Source organism: Melopsittacus undulatus, chromosome 11 (genome assembly GCF_012275295.1).
Source record: "Melopsittacus undulatus isolate bMelUnd1 chromosome 11, bMelUnd1.mat.Z, whole genome shotgun sequence".
In the NCBI taxonomy this organism is placed as follows: Eukaryota; Metazoa; Chordata; class Aves; order Psittaciformes; family Psittaculidae; genus Melopsittacus; species Melopsittacus undulatus.
The window spans coordinates 23,295,631-23,301,491 of record NC_047537.1 but is presented as its reverse complement, the minus strand read 5'-3'; the positions used below and the strand labels follow the sequence as shown (position 1 = coordinate 23,301,491).

The window sequence follows — 5,861 nt, the reverse complement described above, 5'->3', positions numbered from 1 at the left end:
GGAATTCCCTGATTTAGTTGCTTACCTGAAAAAGCCTGAGATTTAGCCCGGTGGTAGGCCACTCATGCAGCTTCCCATCTTCAGGGACACGCTGCCAAAGCTGCCACTGGAGAAGACATGTTTAACTGTCTGAAACTGAGGATACAGCCACATCACTCTTCAAATTCCCCCTGCCAACTGTTCCATGCTCAAACGATGCTATGGAAAAAGAGTCCTCTGCCAGCCCTAGAGGGAAACTTTAATGCTTCTTGCCAGGTGGATGGAAAGAGAATCACGCAGCCCACATGAACATTGTATTTCTGATAGGGATAGAATGAATTCTCATACTAGGGTTTTTGCATCAAAATTCCATGGCCAAGTTGTCCCCCTCGATGATGAACACGCCAGCTGGATTCTTGTTGCCAAAACCAGTGCATTGGATTCAAACAGTGTAATATTATGTTGTGCTCTTCACAGCAGCAGAAAGAGGGAGATCAGTGGGGAAAGCTCCTGCCTAAACCAAATATAGTTAAAGACATATTGTAAAGCAAACTGGAAGGAAACGGGAAGACCTGCATTGTGTGCATGAAACTGCTTGGAAGAGAGCTGCAGAAAGCGAAGGCTGAGGGTGGCATTGCTTTGTGTTCAGGGTCTGATCTCAGTTGGAAGGGAACTAATCCCAAGTTACTCATCAGCTTCAGAAGGTTTCAGGCTGTGAACAGACTCAGCCATAAATGCTTGGTGGATTAAACAAAAGCTGGAATTGAAGACCAAAGCCCACTAGTTGCTTAGATGCTACTCTGATTACAGATGAATGATGTCTCCCTCTGCCTGCAGCCTCTGAAGAACTGGTTTTAATGAGCCTGGTTGTAAGTTTAGATTATTCCAGGTTACTTTTTGCACTCAGTGCATCAGCCCTGGTAAGAGGGCTAATATTCTATCATATCCTCCATTTAGACTGCTGTGTGACAAATGCCGGACCATACATATGCTTAATCTTTTCCAGTGTCTGGAAAAAGCTTGACTTGCCTTATGTTCCACACAGTAACCTTAGTGTATGGGGCTTGTTTTTCTCTCATGATGGACTGAGTGAAACTAAAACTCCCCAGCTACATGCTGTTTCTTTAGCAAAGGGCCTGGGGTTGATCGCATCCATGCTCAGGGATATACAAGTCCTTGCTTAGGATAACTGCAGAGATCTCTCATTTTCAGGCATGCCCAAGCTAGGGAAGGAGGGAAGGGGTAGGTCCCAATGCTCTAAGTGAAACAAAGGTGGTTTTCCTCACTGTTGTCAATGCCTTGTCTCTGCCTCTGCAAGGAGTGTAATTCCCATGATTTAGAGGGCCTGTCCCAGTTTGAATGATAATTAAACTCCCTGGGCAGGCAGCTCAAGCCTACTCAAGCCATACAAATGGCACCAGCTGATCCGTAGCTGTGTGGAGTCCCCCTGAGCAGGCAAAGCAGGCAGATGCCTTCACAACCATTGGCCTTGCACCAAATGCACATAATAGAAACTGGGCATTTTTTAATAGGAAACCCTTTCTGAAGCCATGGCAGTGTCCTGGCAAGCCAAAAATGCAACACAACGTGAGCCCCAAAGAGGCTCCTTGAGGCCATAGAAAACAGGGGCAGATAACAGCATGGGGCCACTTCCCTCGGTGCAAATTGATAATGAAACATTCACAATAATGCTGCTGTCTCCCTTTAAGCTGATCTGATTCCTGCAAATGCAGAGAAGAGCTCTCTTTGAACAAATACACTGGTGAATATTACAGAGCACCACATGCAAGTCTCAATCCATGGCAGGGAAGGGAAAGGAAAGGGAAGCATCCCTCACTTTGCCAAGCTCTGGTTTTCTTTTGCATTCAAAACCAGAAGTTTCACCCCCCTGGTGCAATTACCTTGCAGAGGTTTGGCTCTTTTCAAGCTCTGCTTAATCACTTCATGTTGTATAGTGAGTATCAGAGATGGTTGTTCATTGTATAGATTCAAGACTAAAGGAATCCAAAGTACCTGCATTGAATAGCTTCTAATCAGTACTGTCCTCAGAAACCCACCTCAATGCAGTTAAGGAGAAGCAAAGACACGGCTAAAAACGTCTGCAAGCATTTAAACGCTTCTCAGGCAACTAATGCCATTAAACTCCACAGAATACATGTGTAAAATTCAACCTCTGTGCTAAGGAAATTGAAGCCAATATTTAAACAGGCCAAAACAGTTATCAGAGAGATTCTTGAGAAGATAAAAGCAGAAATATCTCCTATCAGTACTTTAATCCATTGCTTCCAGAGTGCTACTGTGCACTCTTGACCTGGGAAAGGAATGAATCCTGAAGGGGAATAGCAATCATTGCAGGGAAATTGGAGTTCACAACTGGATGGTGCTGATTTTGCTTAATCTCATTCAAGTCACTTAGAAAGTACTAAAATATTAAAAACAACACTTTCATTTCATAAAGCAGCTTGGCAGCTCCCAAGCCAACAGCCCCTGTGGCTCCAGGACCAGCACAACAAAAAGCTGTGGATCAGATAAGAGGATTAATCCAATTTGAAACTCCTGGGGGAGCTCAAGAAATGGCTCAATTCTCCCCATGGACCTGGTGGGATTCCCATGTACCCAAAAAGCTGACATTGAATGGGGATGCTGAAGAGCAGGATTGTGTGAGAGGGGAGGAGTTTGCCTATTGCAAACTCTCCATCATAGACAAGGCACTCGAGGTAAACAGCTTGTGTGATCCAGGAAACTCATCTCCTATCCTCTCTAATAAAAACACTGGTCCTTGGAATAGCTCTTATCTCTTGCTCATTCAGATGGTGCTTTTCTCAGGACAGAGAGTGGGTATTTCCATAGGGTTTCCATAGGTTTCTGTAGGTTTCCATAATGAAGGAACTTGGAACAGAACAAAGCCAAGTCATCAGCAGCTAATGATTCTCCTAATTTCTGCTGATGTTGAATGCTACAAAAACAAGACCATTTCCTCTCCCATTTTTCACTCCAAGACTGAAGTTACCCATTCACTAGCAGCCTGCAATTGGGGGCTATGAGTGAAGAGCTGTAGGCTGAGTGCTAATTCTCCTGCTAGTCAAGGCCTCCCACGCCAGGATACACAGCCTGTTTGCCCATCCTGCTCATCACCCAGCTGCAAGGAGGGGATCACACACCTGCATGGAGCAGCTCCGGCCACAATCCAGCCTGCAGGCAAATGGCTCTTGGCTGATGCTTCCCTCCAGCTTTTCCAGCTTTCACTCCATCTCCATCCAGCTGCTCGTGTCTAGCCACAGATAAGCACTTAACAGGGAGAGGAAATGAACATCGATGGAGCTGTCCTGGAATGAAGGCAGAAGACAGTTGCTTAACAAAGGAACAACAGCTGAAGGGATCTGCCCACCACTATCTTCTCCATTGCCCTAACCAGGAAGCGATCCGATTACAGGGTGGCTGTCTGGCTGCACTCCCTCCGGCTGACCACAAAGCAGCTGGCAGAGGAAAACGGCTTTAAACAACTCCTGTTGTCAGGCCACAAACAAGATGTTTGTTACGTAGGATGTAAACCTCAAACCCAATGAATTAAACAGCGAGGGCGATGCTCCTGCCGCACCGCTAAATGCATTCCCCTTTGCTCACTGTGAGCAATGGGGCATAGAAAGGCACGGGAAACACTGGTTTCCAACTCAGCAGCAGTGTCATGCACAGTGCAATGACCGAACAGCACTCGTAAGGATATTAAAACTACGCTGAACACCAACCAATAACTCTTCAGCTGCTAATTCATTTCCTCTTTGTCCTGCAACTTGAAAACCTGTGGTGTGCAGACATCTCCATCCTTGATCCTCAGTCCCTCCATGAAAATCCCCCCTTAAAGCCATTTCATCCTCACCAGCCAGATCTGCTTTATGCAGCTTTTACTCAGATAATATATTTGATTTATAGACACACAAAAAATCACATAAAAGAAGTCTACCTGGGGCAGTTCTTGAAAGTCCTTTTACAAGCGCGGCACAAGCAGCAATGATGGTTATTCCTGCGGGGACAGATCTTAATAAAAACATCAAACTCTACCTGTCAATACAGCCAGTAATTTTTATTCTTGCATTAACATCCATTCTAGGGTAATACCTCTCTATTTTAAAGCTGGTCTTCGTTAAGGTAAAGTTAGACCTAAGAGATCCAAAGGAAATGAAAAGCAAGCCCTCCTCTGGAAATCCACCCAGGAGCAGACAGTCTGCTTTTGTTAAGCAGTTTAGAACCTAGCTACATCTCAGCTCAAACCAGCTTTCTGTGACATCTTAACAATGACTTGTACATCCTGACCAGACCTGCAGAAGAAACACGGTTGGCAGTGTGTGTAGTGCAAGGGGGTGTGAAGGTCTCCAATGTGCTGGAGACCAAGCGGGCAGCACGCATGGGCTCTGACCTGTCCAAGCCATGCCTCAGCCCACTGCAAGCCTGATTCATTGCATACCATGAAGCGACCCATGGCATCCTGCTTGCTTGCATTGGCTTGGTTGGAGAAACCACAGGGCCTGCCTTGCCCAATATGCCTACAGGGGAGGCAAAAGACCTCGGTAAACCCTTCTTCTCACATATACCACCCCTAGATCTTCCCCCATTTGGACCTTTTTTAGGGGTCCCTATACCAGAACAGAGCAAATGAACAACATCCTATTAGAAAATAGTAATAGGAAAAACATACCTCAGGTCTGGAAGCTTCAGTGAAGTGAGCACCAGAGCTATGACCAGTTCCTTGTGCAGTTAGCTGAGTATCAGCTGCTTAATTCCATTTCTGTAGTTCCCCATTCCCTTGCTCCCAAGCCACCCCAAATGCAGGATGTTGGAAGAGCTTCCACTACAGGGAGCTCAGAAGTTAGATGGCAGCACACAGCAAAGCATCCGTCCGGCAGCACTTACACCTATGATAAAAGGTTCTGGGTAGCAAAAGAAGACAAGACCTCAACATGCAAAGATACATAACCACTTTCCTCCAGCTGAAGGACAGCTAACAATGGGATACTGCAAGGACATCTCAGAGAAGACAGTTAGAGAGGATACAGAGTCCCACAATGTGCACCTTTTGTACCAGCAAGACCAGTGTGGAAGACTAACAGGAAAAGTGTTCCTGGTTTAACTTGGCGTTCCCAACTCTGTGCCAGTCATTAGGCAGTACCCAGGTTTAGCAATAGATAACTATTATTAACAATAAGCCAACTTAACTGATCAGTTATCTCAGAGTTATTCTTTGATCCAAAATGCAAAGCTCTTTCCACTCTGAGACATCCTTACCAACGTCTGGAAGGAGAAGAGACCTCCATCTGCCTTCCCTGGCCAGGTCTAGGGCACTCGACCTCTCAGTTGAACTGCTGTGTTTGCATGTTTCACCTCTTTGATCCCAAAGTCCACGGCTGCCCAAATACGCACTTCCACACGGAGGAATGGCATTCCCCATCCAAGTCAGCCCAGTGGGAAAACAAACAGCCAGGGAGCAAAACAAACCTATAGCATCAAAAAACATCAATCACCAAAGGTGTTAACTGCAGAGGCATTTGTACTCACACCATCAAAGCCAAGCAATTGTTTTCCATCTAGCTAAGTTGGAAGGGTTATTTGTTTTACTGTGTAATTTAAGCAAATGTAGTTGTGAGACGGGGCTGCTATGACATACATTTATCTTTTAAACATCTTGAGAACCCCACAGCTATTGACAGAAGATAAAGCAGGCACAGAACACGCAGATGCTCCTGGTGAGGGAGGTGGGGTTGGTTAACATGTGTTGGAGCACAAGGCACTTGCAGGTGGCTACACAAGTTTAAGGGAAGCAGAGATGGGTCCCTTCAATACTGTGATTCTGCTACGACACAGCTCAAGCCACTGCTATAAGAAGGAAT

At 45.7% G+C, this 5,861-nt stretch overlaps 1 long non-coding RNA gene across 1 annotated transcript; it reads right to left on the bottom strand.

The window, feature by feature from the left end:
* Positions 1-3,152: 3,152 nt before the first annotated feature.
* Positions 3,153-4,791, bottom strand: LOC115946034 (uncharacterized). Its single transcript, XR_004080182.2, has 3 exons — positions 4,673-4,791; positions 3,941-4,000; positions 3,153-3,305 (listed from the first exon to the last, which is right to left on the bottom strand). It is a non-coding gene; the product is annotated as an uncharacterized lncRNA (long non-coding RNA).
* Positions 4,792-5,861: the final 1,070 nt, after the last annotated feature.